We start from the raw sequence: 23,400 nt of genomic DNA, 5'->3' as shown, positions 1-23,400 counted from the left end.
ATTCCAGAACTTTCCATCCCAGAAATGTGGGGAAAATGTGGTTTTTTTGTCATTTTTTTACGTTTGCAAGGGATTCTGGGTAACAGACCATGGTGGGAGGCAGTCAAGTCACCCCATCCTGGATTCCCCTGGGTGTCTAGTTTTTAAAAATGTATAGGTTTGCTAGGTTTCCCTAGGTGCCGGCAGGGCTAGGGTTAAAAAACTACAGCTAGTCACTTTGCCAAAAAAGGGTCATTTTTCATTGCAAAATTGAGGTGTGACCACGTTGCGTTTTGCGCCGTTTCCTGTCGCGGGCACTATGTCGACCCGCACAAGTGAGGTACCATTTTTCTCGTAAGACTTTGGGGAACGCGGGGTGGGTGGAAATTTGTGGATCCACGCAGATTCCAGAACTTTCCATCCCAGAAATGTGGGGAAAATGTGTTTTTTTTGTCATTTTTTTACGTTTGCAAGGGATTCTGGGTAACAGACCATAGTGGGAGGCAGTCAAGTCACCCCATCCTGGATTCCCCTGGGTGTCTAGTTTTCAAAAATGTATAGGTTTGCTAGGTTTCCCTAGGTGCCGGCAGGGTTAGGGTTCAAAAACTACAGCTAGTCACTTTGCCAAAAAAGGGTAATTTTTGACTGCAAAATTGAGGTGTGACCACGTTGCGTTTTGCGCCGTTTCCTGTCGCGGGCACTTTGTCGACCCGCACAAGTAAGGTACCATTTTTCTCGTAAGACTTTGGGGAACGTGGGGTGGGTGGAAATTTGTGGATCCACGCAGATTCCAGAGCTTTCCATCACAAAAATGTTGGGAAAATATGTTTTTTTTGTCATTTTTTTACGTTTGCAAGGGATTCTGGGTAACAGACCATGGTGGGAGGCAGTCAAGTCACCCCATCCTGGATTCCCCTGGGTGTCTAGTTTTCAAAAATTTATAGGTTTGCTAGGTTTCCCTAGGTTCCGGCAGTGCTAGGGTTCAAAAACTACAGCTAGTCACTTTGCCAAAAAAGGGTATTTTTTGACTGCAAAATTGAGGTGTGACCACGTTGCGTTTTGCGCCGTTTCCTGTCGCGGGCACTAGGTCGACCCGCACAAGTGAGGTACCATTTTTCTCGTAGGACTTTGAGGAACGCGGGGTGGGTGGAAATTTGTGGATCTACGCAGATTCCAGAACTTTCCTTCCCAGAAATGTGGGGAAAATGTGTTTTTTTTGTCATTTTTTTACGTTGTCAAGGGATTCTGGGTAACAGACCATGGTGGGAGGCAGTCAAGTCACCCCATCCTGGATTCCCCTGGGTGTCTAGTTTTAAAAAATGTATAGGTTTGCTAGGTTTCCCTAGGTGCCGGCAGGGCTAGGGTTCAAAAACTACAGCTAGTCACTTTGCCAAAAAGGGGTCATTTTTCACTGCAAAATTGAGGTGTGACCACGTTGCGTTTTGCGCCGTTTCCTGTCGCGGGCAATAGGCCGACCCGCACAAGTGAGGTACCATTTTTCTCGTAAGACTTTGGGGAACGTGGGGTGGGTGGAAATTTGTGGATCCACGCAGATTCCAGAACTTTCCATCACAAAAATGTTGGGAAAATGTGTTTTTTTTGTCATTTTTTTACGTTTGCAAGGGATTCTGGGTAACAGACCATAGTGGGAGGCAGTCAAGTCACCCCATCCTGGATTCCCCTGGGTGTCTAGTTTTCAAAAATGTATAGGTTTGCTAGGTTTCCCTAGGTGCCGGCAGTGCTAGGGTTCAAAAACTACAGCTAGTCACTTTGCCAAAAAAGGGTTATTTTTGACTGCAAAATTGAGGTGTGACCACGTTGCGTTTTGCGCCGTTTCCTGTCGCGGGCACTAGGCCGACCCGCACAAGTGAGGTACCATTTTTCTCGTAGGACTTTGGGGAACGCGGGGTGGGTGGAAATTTGTGGATCCACGCAGATTCCAGAACTTTCCATCCCAGAAATGTGGGGAAAATGTGTTTTTTTTGTCATTTTTTTACGTTTGCAAGGGATTCTGGGTAACAGACCATGGTGGGAGGCAGTCAAGTCACCCCATCCTGGATTCCCCTGGGTGTATTGTTTTCAAAAATGTATAGGTTTTCTAGGTTTCCCTAGGTGCCGGCAGGGTTAGGGTTCAAAAACTACAGCTAGTCACTTTGCCAAAAAAGGGTAATTTTTGACTGAAAAATTGAGGTGTGACCACGTTGCGTTTTGCGCCGTTTCCTGTCGCGGGCACTTTGTCGACCCGCACAAGTAAGGTACCATTTTTCTCGTAAGACTTTGGGGAACGTGGGGTGGGTGGAAATTTGTGGATCCACGCAGATTCCAGAACTTTCCATCACAAAAATGTTGGGAAAATGTGTTTTTTTTGTCATTTTTTTACGTTTGCAAGGGATTCTGGGTAACAGACCATGGTGGGAGGCAGTCAAGTCACCCCATCCTGGATTCCCCTGGGTGTCTAGTTTTCAAAAATGTATAGGTTTGCTAGGTTTCCTTAGGTTCCGGCAGTGCTAGGGTTAAAAAACTACAGCTAGTCACTTTGCCAAAAAAGGGTATTTTTTGACTGCAAAATTGAGGTGTGACCACGTTGCGTTTTGTGCCGTTTCCTGTCGCGGGCACTAGGCCGACCCGCACAAGTGAGATACCATTTTTCTCGTAGGACTTTGAGGAACGCGGGGTGGGTGGAAATTTGTGGATCCACGCAGATTCCAGAACTTTCCTTCCCAGAAATGTGGAGAAAATGTGTTTTTTTTGTCATTTTTTTACGTTTGCAAGGGATTCTGGGTAACAGACCATGGTGGGAGGCAGTCAATTCACCCCATCCTGGATTCCCCTGGGTGTCTAGTTTTAAAAAATTTATAGGTTTGCTAGGTTTCCCTAGGTGCCGGCAGGGCTAGGGTTCAAAAACTACAGCTAGTCACTTTGCCAAAAAGGGGTCATTTTTCACTGCAAAATTGAGGTGTGACCACGTTGCGTTTTGCGCCGTTTCCTGTAACGGGCAATAGGCCGACCCGCACAAGTGAGGTACCATTTTTCTCGTAGGTCTTTGGGGGAAGCGGGGTGGGTGGAAATTTGTGGATCCACGCAGATTCCAGAACTTTCCATCCCAGAAATGTGGGGAAAATGTGTTTTTTTTGTCATTTTTTTACGTTTGCAAGGGATTCTGGGTGACAGACCATGGTGGGAGGCAGTCAATTCACCCCATCCTGGATTACCCTGGGTGTCTAGATTTCTAAAATGTATAGGTTTGCTAGGTTTCCCTAGGTGCCGGCAGGGCTAGGGTTCAAAAACTACAGCTAGTCACTTTGCCAAAAAAGGGTCATTTTTCACTGCAAAATTGAGGTGTGACCACGTTGCGTTTTGCGCCGTTTCCTGTCGCGGGCACTATGTCGTCCCGCACAAGTGAGGTACCACTTTTCTCGTAAGACTTTGGGGAACGTGGGGTGGGTGGAAATTTGTGGATCCACGCAGATTCCAGAACTTTCCATCCCAGAAATGTGGGGAAAATGTGTTTTTTTTGTCATTTTTTTACGTTTGCAAGGGATTCTGGGTAACAGACCATGGTGGGAGGCAGTCAAGTCACCCCATCCTGGATTCCCCTGGGTGTCTAGTTTTCAAAAATGTATAGGTTTGCTAGGTTTCCCTAGGTGCCGGCAGTGCTAGAGTTCAAAAACTACAGCTAGTCACTTTGCCAAAAAAGGGTATTTTTTGACTGCAAAATTGAGGTGTGACCACGTTGCGTTTTGCGCCGTTTCCTGTCGTGGGCACTAGGCCGACCCGCACAAGTGGGGTACCATTTTTCTCGTAGGACTTTGAGGAACGCGGGGTGGGTGAAAATTTGTGGATCTACGCAGATTCCAGAACTTTCCTTCCCAGAAATGTGGGGAAAATGTGTTTTTTTTGTCATTTTTTTACGTTTGCAAGGGATTCTGGGTAACAGACCATGGTGGGAGGCAGTCAAGTCACCCCATCCTGGATTCCCCTGGGTGTCTAGTTTTCAAAAATTTATAGGTTTGCTAGGTTTCCCTATGTGCCGGCAGGGCTAGGGTTCAAAAACTACAGCTAGTCACTTTGCCAAAAAGGGGTCATTTTTCACTGCAAAATTGAGGTGTGACCACGTTGCGTTTTGCGCCGTTTCCTGTCGCGGGCAATAGGCCGACCCGCACAAGTGAGGTACCATTTTTCTCGTAAGATTTTGGGGAACGTGGGGTGGGTGGAAATTTGTGGATCCACGCAGATTCCAGAACTTTCCATCACAAAAATGTTGGGAAAATGTGTTTTTTTTGTCATTTTTTTACGTTTGTAAGGGATTCTGGGTAACAGACCATAGTGGGAGGCAGTCAAGTCACCCCATCCTGGATTCCCCTGGGTGTCTAGTTTTCAAAAATGTATAGGTTTGCTAGGTTTCCCTAGGTGCCGGCAGGGCTAGGGTTCAAAAACTACAGCTAGTCACTTTGCCAAAAAAGGGTCATTTTTCACTGCAAAATTGAGGTGTGACCACATTGCATTTTGCGCCGTTTCCTGTCGCGGGCACTAGGCTGACCCGCACAAGTGGGGTACCATTTTTCTCGTAGGACTTTGGGGGACGCGGGGTAGGTGGAAATTTGTGGATCCACACAGATTCCAGAACTTTCCATCCCAGAAATGTGGGGAAAATGTGGTTTTTTTGTCATTTTTTTACGTTTGCAAGGGATTCTGGGTAACAGACCATGGTGGGAGGCAGTCAAGTCACCCCATCCTGGATTCCCCTGGGTGTCTAGTTTTTAAAAATGTATAGGTTTGCTAGGTTTCCCTAGGTGCCGGCAGGGCTAGGGTTAAAAAACTACAGCTAGTCACTTTGCCAAAAAAGGGTCATTTTTCATTGCAAAATTGAGGTGTGACCACGTTGCGTTTTGCGCCGTTTCCTGTCGCGGGCACTATGTCGACCCGCACAAGTGAGGTACCATTTTTCTCGTAAGACTTTGGGGAACGCGGGGTGGGTGGAAATTTGTGGATCCACGCAGATTCCAGAACTTTCCATCCCAGAAATGTGGGGAAAATGTGTTTTTTTTGTCATTTTTTTACGTTTGCAAGGGATTCTGGGTAACAGACCATAGTGGGAGGCAGTCAAGTCACCCCATCCTGGATTCCCCTGGGTGTCTAGTTTTCAAAAATGTATAGGTTTGCTAGGTTTCCCTAGGTGCCGGCAGGGTTAGGGTTCAAAAACTACAGCTAGTCACTTTGCCAAAAAAGGGTAATTTTTGACTGCAAAATTGAGGTGTGACCACGTTGCGTTTTGCGCCGTTTCCTGTCGCGGGCACTTTGTCGACCCGCACAAGTAAGGTACCATTTTTCTCGTAAGACTTTGGGGAACGTGGGGTGGGTGGAAATTTGTGGATCCACGCAGATTCCAGAGCTTTCCATCACAAAAATGTTGGGAAAATATGTTTTTTTTGTCATTTTTTTACGTTTGCAAGGGATTCTGGGTAACAGACCATGGTGGGAGGCAGTCAAGTCACCCCATCCTGGATTCCCCTGGGTGTCTAGTTTTCAAAAATTTATAGGTTTGCTAGGTTTCCCTAGGTTCCGGCAGTGCTAGGGTTCAAAAACTACAGCTAGTCACTTTGCCAAAAAAGGGTATTTTTTGACTGCAAAATTGAGGTGTGACCACGTTGCGTTTTGCGCCGTTTCCTGTCGCGGGCACTAGGTCGACCCGCACAAGTGAGGTACCATTTTTCTCGTAGGACTTTGAGGAACGCGGGGTGGGTGGAAATTTGTGGATCTACGCAGATTCCAGAACTTTCCTTCCCAGAAATGTGGGGAAAATGTGTTTTTTTTGTCATTTTTTTACGTTGTCAAGGGATTCTGGGTAACAGACCATGGTGGGAGGCAGTCAAGTCACCCCATCCTGGATTCCCCTGGGTGTCTAGTTTTAAAAAATGTATAGGTTTGCTAGGTTTCCCTAGGTGCCGGCAGGGCTAGGGTTCAAAAACTACAGCTAGTCACTTTGCCAAAAAGGGGTCATTTTTCACTGCAAAATTGAGGTGTGACCACGTTGCGTTTTGCGCCGTTTCCTGTCGCGGGCAATAGGCCGACCCGCACAAGTGAGGTACCATTTTTCTCGTAAGACTTTGGGGAACGTGGGGTGGGTGGAAATTTGTGGATCCACGCAGATTCCAGAACTTTCCATCACAAAAATGTTGGGAAAATGTGTTTTTTTTGTCATTTTTTTACGTTTGCAAGGGATTCTGGGTAACAGACCATAGTGGGAGGCAGTCAAGTCACCCCATCCTGGATTCCCCTGGGTGTCTAGTTTTCAAAAATGTATAGGTTTGCTAGGTTTCCCTAGGTGCCGGCAGTGCTAGGGTTCAAAAACTACAGCTAGTCACTTTGCCAAAAAAGGGTTATTTTTGACTGCAAAATTGAGGTGTGACCACGTTGCGTTTTGCGCCGTTTCCTGTCGCGGGCACTAGGCCGACCCGCACAAGTGAGGTACCATTTTTCTCGTAGGACTTTGGGGAACGCGGGGTGGGTGGAAATTTGTGGATCCACGCAGATTCCAGAACTTTCCATCCCAGAAATGTGGGGAAAATGTGTTTTTTTGTCATTTTTTTACGTTTGCAAGGGATTCTGGGTAACAGACCATGGTGGGAGGCAGTCAAGTCACCCCATCCTGGATTCCCCTGGGTGTATTGTTTTCAAAAATGTATAGGTTTTCTAGGTTTCCCTAGGTGCCGGCAGGGTTAGGGTTCAAAAACTACAGCTAGTCACTTTGCCAAAAAAGGGTAATTTTTGACTGAAAAATTGAGGTGTGACCACGTTGCGTTTTGCGCCGTTTCCTGTCGCGGGCACTTTGTCGACCCGCACAAGTAAGGTACCATTTTTCTCGTAAGACTTTGGGGAACGTGGGGTGGGTGGAAATTTGTGGATCCACGCAGATTCCAGAACTTTCCATCACAAAAATGTTGGGAAAATGTGTTTTTTTTGTCATTTTTTTACGTTTGCAAGGGATTCTGGGTAACAGACCATGGTGGGAGGCAGTCAAGTCACCCCATCCTGGATTCCCCTGGGTGTCTAGTTTTCAAAAATGTATAGGTTTGCTAGGTTTCCTTAGGTTCCGGCAGTGCTAGGGTTAAGAAACTACAGCTAGTCACTTTGCCAAAAAAGGGTATTTTTTGACTGCAAAATTGAGGTGTGACCACGTTGCGTTTTGTGCCGTTTCCTGTCGCGGGCACTAGGCCGACCCGCACAAGTGAGATACCATTTTTCTCGTAGGACTTTGAGGAACGCGGGGTGGGTGGAAATTTGTGGATCCACGCAGATTCCAGAACTTTCCTTCCCAGAAATGTGGAGAAAATGTGTTTTTTTTGTCATTTTTTTACGTTTGCAAGGGATTCTGGGTAACAGACCATGGTGGGAGGCAGTCAATTCACCCCATCCTGGATTCCCCTGGGTGTCTAGTTTTAAAAAATTTATAGGTTTGCTAGGTTTCCCTAGGTGCCGGCAGGGCTAGGGTTCAAAAACTACAGCTAGTCACTTTGCCAAAAAGGGGTCATTTTTCACTGCAAAATTGAGGTGTGACCACGTTGCGTTTTGCGCCGTTTCCTGTCACGGGCAATAGGCCGACCCGCACAAGTGAGGTACCATTTTTCTCGTAGGTCTTTGGGGGAAGCGGGGTGGGTGGAAATTTGTGGATCCACGCAGATTCCAGAACTTTCCATCCCAGAAATGTGGGGAAAATGTGTTTTTTTTGTCATTTTTTTACGTTTGCAAGGGATTCTGGGTGACAGACCATGGTGGGAGGCAGTCAATTCACCCCATCCTGGATTACCCTGGGTGTCTAGATTTCTAAAATGTATAGGTTTGCTAGGTTTCCCTAGGTGCCGGCAGGGCTAGGGTTCAAAAACTACAGCTAGTCACTTTGCCAAAAAAGGGTCATTTTTCACTGCAAAATTGAGGTGTGACCACGTTGCGTTTTGCGCCGTTTCCTGTCGCGGGCACTATGTCGTCCCGCACAAGTGAGGTACCACTTTTCTCGTAAGACTTTGGGGAACGTGGGGTGGGTGGAAATTTGTGGATCCACGCAGATTCCAGAACTTTCCATCCCAGAAATGTGGGGAAAATGTGTTTTTTTTGTCATTTTTTTACGTTTGCAAGGGATTCTGGGTAACAGACCATGGTGGGAGGCAGTCAAGTCACCCCATCCTGGATTCCCCTGGGTGTCTAGTTTTCAAAAATGTATAGGTTTGCTAGGTTTCCCTAGGTGCCGGCAGTGCTAGAGTTCAAAAACTACAGCTAGTCACTTTGCCAAAAAAGGGTATTTTTTGACTGCAAAATTGAGGTGTGACCACGTTGCGTTTTGCGCCGTTTCCTGTCGTGGGCACTAGGCCGACCCGCACAAGTGGGGTACCATTTTTCTCGTAGGACTTTGAGGAACGCGGGGTGGGTGAAAATTTGTGGATCTACGCAGATTCCAGAACTTTCCTTCCCAGAAATGTGGGGAAAATGTGTTTTTTTTGTCATTTTTTTACGTTTGCAAGGGATTCTGGGTAACAGACCATGGTGGGAGGCAGTCAAGTCACCCCATCCTGGATTCCCCTGGGTGTCTAGTTTTCAAAAATTTATAGGTTTGCTAGGTTTCCCTATGTGCCGGCAGGGCTAGGGTTCAAAAACTACAGCTAGTCACTTTGCCAAAAAGGGGTCATTTTTCACTGCAAAATTGAGGTGTGACCACGTTGCGTTTTGCGCCGTTTCCTGTCGCGGGCAATAGGCCGACCCGCACAAGTGAGGTACCATTTTTCTCGTAAGATTTTGGGGAACGTGGGGTGGGTGGAAATTTGTGGATCCACGCAGATTCCAGAACTTTCCATCACAAAAATGTTGGGAAAATGTGTTTTTTTTGTCATTTTTTTACGTTTGCAAGGGATTCTGGGTAACAGACCATAGTGGGAGGCAGTCAAGTCACCCCATCCTGGATTCCCCTGGGTGTCTAGTTTTCAAAAATGTATAGGTTTGCTAGGTTTCCCTAGGTGCCGGCAGTGCTAGGGTTCAAAAACTACAGCTAGTCACTTTGCCAAAAAAGGGTTATTTTTGACTGCAAAATTGAGGTGTGACCACGTTGCGTTTTGCGCCGTTTCCTGTCGCGGGCACTAGGCCGACCCGCACAAGTGAGGTACCATTTTTCTCGTAGGACTTTGGGGAACGCGGGGTGGGTGGAAATTTGTGGATCCACGCAGATTCCAGAACTTTCCATCCCAGAAATGTGGGGAAAATGTGTTTTTTTTGTCATTTTTTTACGTTTGCAAGGGATTCTGGGTAACAGACCATGGTGGGAGGCAGTCAAGTCACCCCATCCTGGATTCCCCTGGGTGTATTGTTTTCAAAAATGTATAGGTTTTCTAGGTTTCCCTAGGTGCCGGCAGGGTTAGGGTTCAAAAACTACAGCTAGTCACTTTGCCAAAAAAGGGTAATTTTTGACTGAAAAATTGAGGTGTGACCACGTTGCGTTTTGCGCCGTTTCCTGTCGCGGGCACTTTGTCGACCCGCACAAGTAAGGTACCATTTTTCTCGTAAGACTTTGGGGAACGTGGGGTGGGTGGAAATTTGTGGATCCACGCAGATTCCAGAACTTTCCATCACAAAAATGTTGGGAAAATGTGTTTTTTTGTCATTTTTTTAAGTTTGCAAGGGATTCTGGGTAACAGACCATGGTGGGAGGCAGTCAAGTCACCCCATCCTGGATTCCCCTGGGTGTCTAGTTTTCAAAAATGTATAGGTTTGCTAGGTTTCCCTAGGTGCCGGCAGGGCTAGGGTTCAAAAACTACAGCTAGTCACTTTGCCAAAAAAGGGTCATTTTTCACTGCAAAATTGAGGTGTGACCACATTGCATTTTGCGCCGTTTCCTGTCGCGGGCACTAGGCTGACCCGCACAAGTGGGGTACCATTTTTCTCGTAGGACTTTGGGGGACGCGGGGTAGGTGGAAATTTGTGGATCCACACAGATTCCAGAACTTTCCATCCCAGAAATGTGGGGAAAATGTGTTTTTTTTGTCATTTTTTTACGTTTGCAAGGGATTCTGGGTAACAGACCATGGTGGGAGGCAGTCAAGTCACCCCATCCTGGATTCCCCTGGGTGTCTAGTTTTCAAAAATGTATAGGTTTGCTAGGTTTCCCTAGGTGCCGGCAGGGCTAGGGTTAAAAAACTACAGCTAGTCACTTTGCCAAAAAAGGGTCATTTTTCATTGCAAAATTGAGGTGTGACCACGTTGCGTTTTGCGCCGTTTCCTGTCGCGGGCACTATGTCGACCCGCACAAGTGAGGTACCATTTTTCTCGTAAGACTTTGGGGAACGCGGGGTGGGTGGAAATTCGTGGATCCACGCAGATTCCAGAACTTTCCATCCCAGAAATGTGGGGAAAATGTGTTTTTTTTGTCATTTTTTTACGTTTGCAAGGGATTCTGGGTAACAGACCATAGTGGGAGGCAGTCAAGTCACCCCATCCTGGATTCCCCTGGGTGTCTAGTTTTCAAAAATGTATAGGTTTGCTAGGTTTCCCTAGGTGCCGGCAGGGTTAGGGTTCAAAAACTACAGCTAGTCACTTTGCCAAAAAAGGGTAATTTTTGACTGCAAAATTGAGGTGTGACCACGTTGCGTTTTGCGCCGTTTCCTGTCGCGGGCACTTTGTCGACCCGCACAAGTAAGGTACCATTTTTCTCGTAAGACTTTGGGGAACGTGGGGTGGGTGGAAATTTGTGGATCCACGCAGATTCCAGAGCTTTCCATCACAAAAATGTTGGGAAAATATGTTTTTTTTGTCATTTTTTTACGTTTGCAAGGGATTCTGGGTAACAGACCATAGTGGGAGGCAGTCAAGTCACCCCATCCTGGATTCCCCTGGGTGTCTAGTTTTCAAAAATGTATAGGTTTGCTAGGTTTCCCTAGGTGCCGGCAGTGCTAGGGTTCAAAAACTACAGCTAGTCACTTTGCCAAAAAAGGGTTATTTTTGACTGCAAAATTGAGGTGTGACCACGTTGCGTTTTGCGCCGTTTCCTGTCGCGGGCACTAGGCCGACCCGCACAAGTGAGGTACCATTTTTCTTGTAGGACTTTGGGGAACGCGGGGTGGGTGGAAATTTGTGGATCCACGCAGATTCCAGAACTTTCCATCCCAGAAAGGTGGGGAAAATGTGTTTTTTTTTGTCATTTTTTTACGTTTGCAAGGGATTCTGGGTAACAGACCATGGTGGGAGGCAGTCAAGTCACCCCATCCTGGATTCCCCTGGGTGTATTGTTTTCAAAAATGTATAGGTTTTCTAGGTTTCCCAAGGTGCCGGCAGGGTTAGGGTTCAAAAACTACAGCTAGTCACTTTGCCAAAAAAGGGTAATTTTTGACTGCAAAATTGAGGTGTGACCACGTTGCGTTTTGCGCCGTTTCCTGTAGCGGGCACTTTGTCGACCCGCACAAGTAAGGTACCATTTTTCTCGTAAGACTTTGGGGAACGTGGGGTGGGTGGAAATTTGTGGATCCACGCAGATTCCAGAACTTTCCATCACAAAAATGTTGGGAAAATGTGTTTTTTTTGTCATTTTTTTACGTTTGCAAGGGATTCTGGGTAACAGACCATGGTGGGAGGCAGTCAAGTCACCCCATCCTGGATTCCCCTGGGTGTCTAGTTTTCAAAAATGTATAGGTTTGCTAGGTTTCCTTAGGTTCCGGCAGTGCTAGGGTTAAAAAACTACAGCTAGTCACTTTGCCAAAAAAGGGTATTTTTTGACTGCAAAATTGAGGTGTGACCACGTTGCGTTTTGCGCGGTTTCCTGTCGCGGGCACTAGGCCGACCCGCACAAGTGAGATACCATTTTTCTCGTAGGACTTTGAGGAACGCGGGGTGGGTGGAAATTTGTGGATCCACGCAGATTCCAGAACTTTCCTTCCCAGAAATGTGGGGAAAATGTGTTTTTTTTGTCATTTTTTTACGTTTGCAAGGTATTCTGGGTAACAGACCATGGTGGGAGGCAGTCAAGTCACCCCATCCTGGATTCCCCTGGGTGTGTAGTTTTCAAAAATTTATAGGTTTGCTAGGTTTCCCTAGGTGCCGGCAGGGCTAGGGTTCAAAAACTACAGCTAGTCACTTTGCCAAAAAGGGGTCATTTTTCACTGCAAAATTGAGGTGTGACCACGTTGCGTTTTGCGCCGTTTCCTGTCACGGGCAATAGGCCGACCCGCACAAGTGAGGTACCATTTTTCTCGTAGGTCTTTGGGGGAAGCGGGGTGGGTGGAAATTTGTGGATCCACGCAGATTCCAGAACTTTCCATCCCAGAAATGTGGGAAAATGTGTTTTTTTTGTCATTTTTTTACGTTTGCAAGGGATTCTGGGTGACAGACCATGGTGGGAGGCAGTCAATTCACCCCATCCTGGATTCCCCTGGGTGTCTAGATTTCTAAAATGTATAGGTTTGCTAGGTTTCCCTAGGTGCCGGCAGGGCTAGGGTTCAAAAACTACAGCTAGTCACTTTGCCAAAAAAGGGTCATTTTTCACTGCAAAATTGAGGTGTGACCACGTTGCGTTTTGCGCCGTTTCCTGTCGCGGGCACTAGGCCGACCCGCACAAGTGAGGTACCATTTTTCTCGTAGGACTTTGGGGAACGCGGGGTGGGTGGAAATTTGTGGATCCACGCAGATTCCAGAACTTTCCATCCCAGAAATTTTGGGAAAATGTGTTTTTTTTGTCATTTTTTTATGTTTGCAAGGGATTCTGGGTAACAGATCATGGTGGGAGGCAGTCAAGTCACCCCATCCTGGATTCCCCTGGGTGTCTAGTTTTCAAAAATGTATAGGTTTGCTAGGTTTCCCTAGGTGCCGGCAGGGCTAGGGTTCAAAAACTACAGCTAGTCACTTTGCCAAAAAAGGGTCATTTTTCACTGCAAAATTGAGGTGTGACCACATTGCATTTTGCGCCGTTTCCTGTCGCGGGCACTAGGCTGACCCGCACAAGTGGGGTACCATTTTTCTCGTAGGACTTTGGGGGACGCGGGGTAGGTGGAAATTTGTGGATCCACACAGATTCCAGAACTTTCCATCCCAGAAATGTGGGGAAAATGTGGTTTTTTTGTCATTTTTTTACGTTTGCAAGGGATTCTGGGTAACAGACCATGGTGGGAGGCAGTCAAGTCACCCCATCCTGGATTCCCCTGGGTGTCTAGTTTTTAAAAATGTATAGGTTTGCTAGGTTTCCCTAGGTGCCGGCAGGGCTAGGGTTAAAAAACTACAGCTAGTCACTTTGCCAAAAAAGGGTCATTTTTCATTGCAAAATTGAGGTGTGACCACGTTGCGTTTTGCGCCGTTTCCTGTCGCGGGCACTATGTCGACCCGCACAAGTGAGGTACCATTTTTCTCGTAAGACTTTGGGGAACGCGGGGTGGGTGGAAATTTGTGGATCCACGCAGATTCCAGAACTTTCCATCCCAGAAATGTGGGGAAAATGTGTTTTTTTTGTCATTTTTTTACGTTTGCAAGGGATTCTGGGTAACAGACCATAGTGGGAGGCAGTCAAGTCACCCCATCCTGGATTCCCCTGGGTGTCTAGTTTTCAAAAATGTATAGGTTTGCTAGGTTTCCCTAGGTGCCGGCAGGGTTAGGGTTCAAAAACTACAGCTAGTCACTTTGCCAAAAAAGGGTAATTTTTGACTGCAAAATTGAGGTGTGACCACGTTGCGTTTTGCGCCGTTTCCTGTCGCGGGCACTTTGTCGACCCGCACAAGTAAGGTACCATTTTTCTCGTAAGACTTTGGGGAACGTGGGGTGGGTGGAAATTTGTGGATCCACGCAGATTCCAGAGCTTTCCATCACAAAAATGTTGGGAAAATATGTTTTTTTTGTCATTTTTTTACGTTTGCAAGGGATTCTGGGTAACAGACCATGGTGGGAGGCAGTCAAGTCACCCCATCCTGGATTCCCCTGGGTGTCTAGTTTTCAAAAATTTATAGGTTTGCTAGGTTTCCCTAGGTTCCGGCAGTGCTAGGGTTCAAAAACTACAGCTAGTCACTTTGCCAAAAAAGGGTATTTTTTGACTGCAAAATTGAGGTGTGACCACGTTGCGTTTTGCGCCGTTTCCTGTCGCGGGCACTAGGTCGACCCGCACAAGTGAGGTACCATTTTTCTCGTAGGACTTTGAGGAACGCCGGGTGGGTGGAAATTTGTGGATCTACGCAGATTCCAGAACTTTCCTTCCCAGAAATGTGGGGAAAATGTGTTTTTTTTGTCATTTTTTTACGTTGTCAAGGGATTCTGGGTAACAGACCATGGTGGGAGGCAGTCAAGTCACCCCATCCTGGATTCCCCTGGGTGTCTAGTTTTAAAAAATGTATAGGTTTGCTAGGTTTCCCTAGGTGCCGGCAGGGCTAGGGTTCAAAAACTACAGCTAGTCACTTTGCCAAAAAGGGGTCATTTTTCACTGCAAAATTGAGGTGTGACCACGTTGCGTTTTGCGCCGTTTCCTGTCGCGGGCAATAGGCCGACCCGCACAAGTGAGGTACCATTTTTCTCGTAAGACTTTGGGGAACGTGGGGTGGGTGGAAATTTGTGGATCCACGCAGATTCCAGAACTTTCCATCACAAAAATGTTAAGAAAATGTGTTTTTTTTGTCATTTGTTTACGTTTGCAAGGGATTCTGGGTAACAGACCATAGTGGGAGGCAGTCAAGTCACCCCATCCTGGATTCCCCTGGGTGTCTAGTTTTCAAAAATGTATAGGTTTGCTAGGTTTCCCTAGGTGCCGGCAGTGCTAGGGTTCAAAAACTACAGCTAGTCACTTTGCCAAAAAAGGGTTATTTTTGACTGCAAAATTGAGGTGTGACCACGTTGCGTTTTGCGCCGTTTCCTGTCGCGGGCACTAGGCCGACCCGCACAAGTGAGGTACCATTTTTCTCGTAGGACTTTGGGGAACGCGGGGTGGGTGGAAATTTGTGGATCCACGCAGATTCCAGAACTTTCCATCCCAGAAATGTGGGGAAAATGTGTTTTTTTTGTCATTTTTTTACGTTTGCAAGGGATTCTGGGTAACAGACCATGGTGGGAGGCAGTCAAGTCACCCCATCCTGGATTCCCCTGGGTGTATTGTTTTCAAAAATGTATAGGTTTTCTAGGTTTCCCTAGGTGCCGGCAGGGTTAGGGTTCAAAAACTACAGCTAGTCACTTTGCCAAAAAAGGGTAATTTTTGACTGAAAAATTGAGGTGTGACCACGTTGCGTTTTGCGCCGTTTCCTGTCGCGGGCACTTTGTCGACCCGCACAAGTAAGGTACCATTTTTCTCGTAAGACTTTGGGGAACGTGGGGTGGGTGGAAATTTGTGGATCCACGCAGATTCCAGAACTTTCCATCACAAAAATGTTGGGAAAATGTGTTTTTTTTGTCATTTTTTTACGTTTGCAAGGGATTCTGGGTAACAGACCATGGTGGGAGGCAGTCAAGTCACCCCATCCTGGATTCCCCTGGGTGTCTAGTTTTCAAAAATGTATAGGTTTGCTAGGTTTCCTTAGGTTCCGGCAGTGCTAGGGTTAAAAAACTACAGCTAGTCACTTTGCCAAAAAAGGGTATTTTTTGACTGCAAAATTGAGGTGTGACCACGTTGCGTTTTGTGCCGTTTCCTGTCGCGGGCACTAGGCCGACCCGCACAAGTGAGATACCATTTTTCTCGTAGGACTTTGAGGAACGCGGGGTGGGTGGAAATTTGTGGATCCACGCAGATTCCAGAACTTTCCTTCCCAGAAATGTGGAGAAAATGTGTTTTTTTTGTCATTTTTTTACGTTTGCAAGGGATTCTGGGTAACAGACCATGGTGGGAGGCAGTCAATTCACCCCATCCTGGATTCCCCTGGGTGTCTAGTTTTAAAAAATTTATAGGTTTGCTAGGTTTCCCTAGGTGCCGGCAGGGCTAGGGTTCAAAAACTACAGCTAGTCACTTTGCCAAAAAGGGGTCATTTTTCACTGCAAAATTGAGGTGTGACCACGTTGCGTTTTGCGCCGTTTCCTGTCACGGGCAATAGGCCGACCCGCACAAGTGAGGTACCATTTTTCTCGTAGGTCTTTGGGGGAAGCGGGGTGGGTGGAAATTTGTGGATCCACGCAGATTCCAGAACTTTCCATCCCAGAAATGTGGGGAAAATGTGTTTTTTTTGTCATTTTTTTACGTTTGCAAGGGATTCTGGGTGACAGACCATGGTGGGAGGCAGTCAATTCACCCCATCCTGGATTACCCTGGGTGTCTAGATTTCTAAAATGTATAGGTTTGCTAGGTTTCCCTAGGTGCCGGCAGGGCTAGGGTTCAAAAACTACAGCTAGTCACTTTGCCAAAAAAGGGTCATTTTTCACTGCAAAATTGAGGTGTGACCACGTTGCGTTTTGCGCCGTTTCCTGTCGCGGGCACTATGTCGTCCCGCACAAGTGAGGTACCACTTTTCTCGTAAGACTTTGGGGAACGTGGGGTGGGTGTAAATTTGTGGATCCACGCAGATTCCAGAACTTTCCATCCCAGAAATGTGGGGAAAATGTGTTTTTTTTGTCATTTTTTTACGTTTGCAAGGGATTCTGGGTAACAGACCATGGTGGGAGGCAGTCAAGTCACCCCATCCTGGATTCCCCTGGGTGTCTAGTTTTCAAAAATGTATAGGTTTGCTAGGTTTCCCTAGGTGCCGGCAGTGCTAGAGTTCAAAAACTACAGCTAGTCACTTTGCCAAAAAAGGGTATTTTTTGACTGCAAAATTGAGGTGTGACCACGTTGCGTTTTGCGCCGTTTCCTGTCGTGGGCACTAGGCCGACCCGCACAAGTGGGGTACCATTTTTCTCGTAGGACTTTGAGGAACGCGGGGTGGGTGAAAATTTGTGGATCTACGCAGATTCCAGAACTTTCCTTCCCAGAAATGTGGGGAAAATGTGTTTTTTTTGTCATTTTTTTACGTTTGCAAGGGATTCTGGGTAACAGACCATGGTGGGAGGCAGTCAAGTCACCCCATCCTGGATTCCCCTGGGTGTCTAGTTTTCAAAAATTTATAGGTTTGCTAGGTTTCCCTATGTGCCGGCAGGGCTAGGGTTCAAAAACTACAGCTAGTCACTTTGCCAAAAAGGGGTCATTTTTCACTGCAAAATTGAGGTGTGACCACGTTGCGTTTTGCGCCGTTTCCTGTCGCGGGCAATAGGCCGACCCGCACAAGTGAGGTACCATTTTTCTCGTAAGATTTTGGGGAACGTGGGGTGGGTGGAAATTTGTGGATCCACGCAGATTCCAGAACTTTCCATCACAAAAATGTTGGGAAAATGTGTTTTTTTTGTCATTTTTTTACGTTTGCAAGGGATTCTGGGTAACAGACCATAGTGGGAGGCAGTCAAGTCACCCCATCCTGGATTCCCCTGGGTGTCTAGTTTTCAAAAATGTATAGGTTTGCTAGGTTTCCCTAGGTGCCGGCAGTGCTAGGGTTCAAAAACTACAGCTAGTCACTTTGCCAAAAAAGGGTTATTTTTGACTGCAAAATTGAGGTGTGACCACGTTGCGTTTTGCGCCGTTTCCTGTCGCGGGCACTAGGCCGACCCGCACAAGTGAGGTACCATTTTTCTCGTAGGACTTTGGGGAACGCGGGGTGGGTGGAAATTTGTGGATCCACGCAGATTCCAGAACTTTCCATCCCAGAAATGTGGGGAAAATGTGTTTTTTTTGTCATTTTTTTACGTTTGCAAGGGATTCTGGGTAACAGACCATGGTGGGAGGCAGTCAAGTCACCCCATCCTGGATTCCCCTGGGTGTATTGTTTTCAAAAATGTATAGGTTTTCTAGGTTTCCCTAGGTGCCGGCAGGGTTAGGGTTCAAAAACTACAGCTAGTCACTTTGCCAAAAAAGGGTAATTTTTGACTGAAAAATTGAGGTGTGACCACGTTGCGTTTTGCGCCGTTTCCTGTCGCGGGCACTTTGTCGACCCGCACAAGTAAGGTACCATTTTTCTCGTAAGACTTTGGGGAACGTGGGGTGGGTGGAAATTTGTGGATCCACGCAGATTCCAGAACTTTCCATCACAAAAATGTTGGGAAAATGTGTTTTTTTGTCATTTTTTTAAGTTTGCAAGGGATTCTGGGTAACAGACCATGGTGGGAGGCAGTCAAGTCACCCCATCCTGGATTCCCCTGGGTGTCTAGTTTTCAAAAATGTATAGGTTTGCTAGGTTTCCTTAGGTTCCGGCAGTGCTAGGGTTAAAAAACTACAGCTAGTCACTTTGCCAAAAAAGGGTATTTTTTGACTGCAAAATTGAGGTGTGACCACGTTGCGTTTTGCGCCGTTTCCTGTCGCGGGCACTAGGCCGACCCGCACAAGTGAGATACCATTTTTCTCGTAGGACTTTGAGGAACGCGGGGTGGGTGGAAATTTGTGGATCCACGCAGATTCCAGAACTTTCCTTCCCAGAAATGTGGGGAAAATGTGTTTTTTTGGTCATTTTTTTACGTTTGCAAGGGATTCTGGGTAACAGACCATGGTGGGAGGCAGTCAAGTCACCCCATCCTGGATTCCCCTGGGTGTCTAGTTTTCAAAAATTTATAGGTTTGCTAGGTTTCCCTAGGTGCCGGCAGGGCTAGGGTTCAAAAACTACAGCTAGTCACTTTGCCAAAAAGGGGTCATTTTTCACTGCAAAATTGAGGTGTGACCACGTTGCGTTTTGCGCCGTTTCCTGTCACGGGCAATAGGCCGACCCGCACAAGTGAGGTACCATTTTTCTCGTAGGTCTTTGGGGGAAGCGGGGTGGGTGGAAATTTGTGGATCCACGCAGATTCCAGAACTTTCCATCCCAGAAATGTGGGGAAAATGTGTTTTTTTTGTCATTTTTTTACGTTTGCAAGGGATTCTGGGTGACAGACCATGGTGGGAGGCAGTCAATTCACCCCATCCTGGATTCCCCTGGGTGTCTAGATTTCTAAAATGTATAGGTTTGCTAGGTTTCCCTAGGTGCCGGCAGGGCTAGGGTTCAAAAACTACAGCTAGTCACTTTGCCAAAAAAGGGTCATTTTTCACTGCAAAATTGAGGTGTGACCACGTTGCGTTTTGCGCCGTTTCCTGTCGCGGGCACTATGTCGACCCGCACAAGTGAGGTACCATTTTTCTCGTAAGACTTTGGGGAACGTGGGGTGGGTGGAAATTTGTGGATCCACGCAGATTCCAGAACTTTCCATCCCAGAAATGTGGGGAAAATGTGTTTTTTTTGTCATTTTTTTACGTTTGCAAGGGATTCTGGGTAACAGACCATGGTGGGAGGCAGTCAAGTCACCCCATCCTGGATTCCCCTGGGTGTCTAGTTTTCAAAAATGTATAGGTTTGCTAGGTTTCCCTAGGTGCCGGCAGGGCTAGGGTTCAAAAACTACAGCTAGTCACTTTGCCAAAAAGGGGTCATTTTTCACTGCAAAATTGAGGTGTGACCACGTTGCGTTTTGCGCAGTTTCCTGTCGCGGGCACTAGGCCGACCCGCACAAGTGAGGTACCATTTTTCTCGTAGGACTTTGGGGAACGCGGGGTGGGTGGAAATTTGTGGATCCACGCAGATTCCAGAACTTTCCATCCCAGAAATTTGGGGAAAATGTGTTTTTTTTGTCATTTTTTTATGTTTGCAAGGGATTCTGGGTAACAGATCATGGTGGGAGGCAGTCAAGTCACCCCATCCTGGATTCCCCTGGGTGTCTAGTTTTCAAAAATGTATAGGTTTGCTAGGTTTCCCTAGGTGCCGGCAGGGCTAGGGTTCAAAAACTACAGCTAGTCACTTTGCCAAAAAAGGGTCATTTTTCACTGCAAAATTGAGGTGTGACCACATTGCATTTTGCGCCGTTTCCTGTCGCGGGCTCTAGGCTGACCCGCACAAGTGGGGTACCATTTTTCTCGTAGGACTTTGGGGGACGCGGGGTGGGTGGAAATTTGTGGATCCACACAGATTCCAGAACTTTCCATCCCAGAAATGTGGGGAAAATGTGTTTTTTTTTGTCATTTTTTTACGTTTGCAAGGGATTCTGGGTAACAGACCATGGTGGGAGGCAGTCAAGTTACCCCATCCTGGATTCCCCTGGGTGCCTAGTTTTCAAAAATGTATAGGTTTGCTAGGTTTCCCTAGGTGCCGGCAGGGCTAGGGTTCAAAAACTACAGCTAGTCACTTTGCCAAAAAAGGGTCATTTTTCATTGCAAAATTGAGGTGTGACCACGTTGCGTTTTGCGCCGTTTCCTGTCGCGGGCACTATGTCGACCCGCACAAGTGAGGTACCATTTTTCTCGTAAGACTTTGGGGAACGCGGGGTGGGTGGAAATTTGTGGATCCACGCAGATTCCAGAACTTTCCATCCCAGAAATGTGGGGAAAATGTTTTTTTTTTTTGTCATTTTTTTACGTTTGCAACGGATTCTGGGTAACAGACCATAGTGGGAGGCAGTCAAGTCACCCCATCCTGGATTCCCCTGGGTGTCTAGTTTTCAAAAATGTATAGGTTTGCTAGGTTTCCCTAGGTGCCGGCAGGGTTAGGGTTCAAAAACTACAGCTAGTCACTTTGCCAAAAAAGGGTAATTTTTGACTGCAAAATTGAGGTGTGACCACGTTGCGTTTTGCGCCGTTTCCTGTCGCGGGCACTTTGTCGACCCGCACAAGTAAGGTACCATTTTTCTCGTAAGACTTTGGGGAACGTGGGGTGGGTGGAAATTTGTGGATCCACGCAGATTCCAGAACTTTCCATCCCAGAAATGTGGGGAAAATTTGTTTTTTTTGGTCCTTTTTTTACGTTTGCAAGGGATTCTGGGTAACAGACCATGGTGGGAGGCAGTCAAGTTACCCCATCCTGGATTCCCCCGGGTGTCTAGTTTTCAAAAATGTATAGGTTTGCTAGGTTTCCCTAGGTGCCGGCAGGGCTAGGGTTCAAAAACTACAGCTAGTCACTTTGCCAAAAAAGGGTCATTTTTCACTGCAAAATTGAGGTGTGACCACATTGCATTTTGCGCCGTTTCCTGTCGCGGGCACTAGGCTGACCCGCACAAGTGGGGTACCATTTTTCTCGTAGGACTTTGGGGGACGCGGGGTGGGTGGAAATTTGTGGATCCACACAGATTCCAGAACTTTCCATCCCAGAAATGTGGGGAAAATGTGTTTTTTTTTGTCATTTTTTTACGTTTGCAAGGGATTCTGGGTAACAGACCATGGTGGGAGGCAGTCAAGTTACCCCATCCTGGATTCCCCTGGGTGCCTAGTTTTCAAAAATGTATAGGTTTGCTAGGTTTCCCTAGGTGCCGGCAGGGCTAGGGTTCAAAAACTACAGCTAGTCACTTTGCCAAAAAAGGGTCATTTTTCATTGCAAAATTGAGGTGTGACCACGTTGCGTTTTGCGCCGTTTCCTGTCGCGGGCACTATGTCGACCCGCACAAGTGAGGTACCATTTTTCTCGTAAGACTTTGGGGAACGCGGGGTGGGTGGAAATTTGTGGATCCACGCAGATTCCAGAACTTTCCATCCCAGAAATGTGGGGAAAATGTGTTTTTTTTTGTCATTTTTTTACGTTTGCAAGGGATTCTGGGTAACAGACCATAGTGGGAGGCAGTCAAGTCACCCCATCCTGGATTCCCCTGGGTGTCTAGTTTTCAAAAATGTATAGGTTTGCTAGGTTTCCCTAGGTGCCGGCAGGGTTAGGGTTCAAAAACTACAGCTAGTCACTTTGCCAAAAAAGGGTAATTTTTGACTGCAAAATTGAGGTGTGACCACGTTGCGTTTTGCGCCGTTTCCTGTCGCGGGCACTTTGTCGACCCGCACAAGTAAGGTACCATTTTTCTCGTAAGACTTTGGGGAACGTGGGGTGGGTGGAAATTTGTGGATCCACGCAGATTCCAGAGCTTTCCATCACAAAAATGTTGGGAAAATGTGATTTTTTTGTCATTTATTTACGTTTGCAAGGGATTCTGGGTAACAGACCATGGTGGGAGGCAGTCAAGTCATCCCATCCTGGATTCCCCTGGGTGTCTAGTTTTCAAAAATGTATAGGTTTGCTAGGTTTCCTTAGGTTCCGGCAGTGCTAGGGTTAAAAAACTACAGCTAGTCACTTTGCCAAAAAAGGGTATTTTTTGACTGCAAAATTGAGGTGTGACCACGTTGCGTTTTGCGCCGTTTCCTGTCGCGGGCACTAGGCCGACCCGCACAAGTGAGATACCATTTTTCTCGTAGGACTTTGAGGAACGCGGGGTGGGTGGAAATTTGTGGATCCACGCAGATTCCAGAACTTTCCTTCCCAGAAATGTGGGGAAAATGTGTTTTTTTTGTCATTTTTTTACGTTTGCAAGGGATTCTGGGTAACAGACCATGGTGGGAGGCAGTCAAGTCACCCCATCCTGGATTCCCCTGGGTGTCTAGTTTTCAAAAATTTATAGGTTTGCTAGGTTTCCCTAGGTGCCGGCAGGGCTAGGGTTCAAAAACTACAGCTAGTCACTTTGCCAAAAAGGGGTCATTTTTCACTACAAAATTGAGGTGTGACCACGTTGCGTTTTGCTCCGTTTCCTGTCACGGGCAATAGGCCGACCCGCACAAGTGAGGTACCATTTTTCTCGTAGGTCTTTGGGGGAAGCGGGGTGGGTGGAAATTTGTGGATCCACGCAGATTCCAGAACTTTCCATCCCAGAAATGTGGGAAAATGTGGTTTTTTTGTCATTTTTTTACGTTTGCAAGGGATTCTGGGTGACAGACCATGGTGGGAGGCAGTCAATTCACCCCATCCTGGATTCCCCTGGGTGTCTAGATTTCTAAAATTTATAGGTTTGCTAGGTTTCCCTAGGTGCCGGCAGGGCTAGGGTTCAAAAACTACAGCTAGTCACTTTGCCAAAAAAGGGTCATTTTTCACTGCAAAATTGAGGTGTGACCACGTTGCGTTTTGCGCCGTTTCCTGTCGCGGGCACTATGTCGACCCGCACAAGTGAGGTACCATTTTTCTCGTAAGACTTTGGGGAACGTGGGGTGGGTGGAAATTTGTGGATCCACGCAGATTCCAGAACTTTCCATCCCAGAAATGTGGGGAAAATGTGTTTTTTTTGTCATTTTTTTACGTTTGCAAGGGATTCTGGGTGACAGACCATGGTGGGAGGCAGTCAATTCACCCCATCCTGGACTCCCCTGGGTGTCTAGATTTCTAAAATGTATAGGTTTGCTAGGTTTCCCTAGGTGCCGGCAGGGCTAGGGTTCAAAAACTACAGCTAGTCACTTTGCCAAAAAAGGGTCATTTTTCACTGCAAAATTGAGGTGTGACCACATTGCGTTTTGCGCCGTTTCCTGTCGCGGCCACTATGTCGACCCGCACAAGTGAGGTACCATTTTTCTCGTAAGACTTTGGGGAACGTGGGGTGGGTGGAAATTTGTGGATCCACGCAGATTCCAGAACTTTCCATCCCAGAAATGTTGGGAAA

The sequence above is a fragment of the Triturus cristatus genome, chromosome 10, assembly GCF_964204655.1.
Source record: "Triturus cristatus chromosome 10, aTriCri1.1, whole genome shotgun sequence".
In the NCBI taxonomy this organism is placed as follows: domain Eukaryota; kingdom Metazoa; phylum Chordata; class Amphibia; order Caudata; family Salamandridae; genus Triturus; species Triturus cristatus.
The sequence above is the reverse complement of the archived record's forward strand: the minus strand, read 5'-3'. Positions refer to the sequence as shown.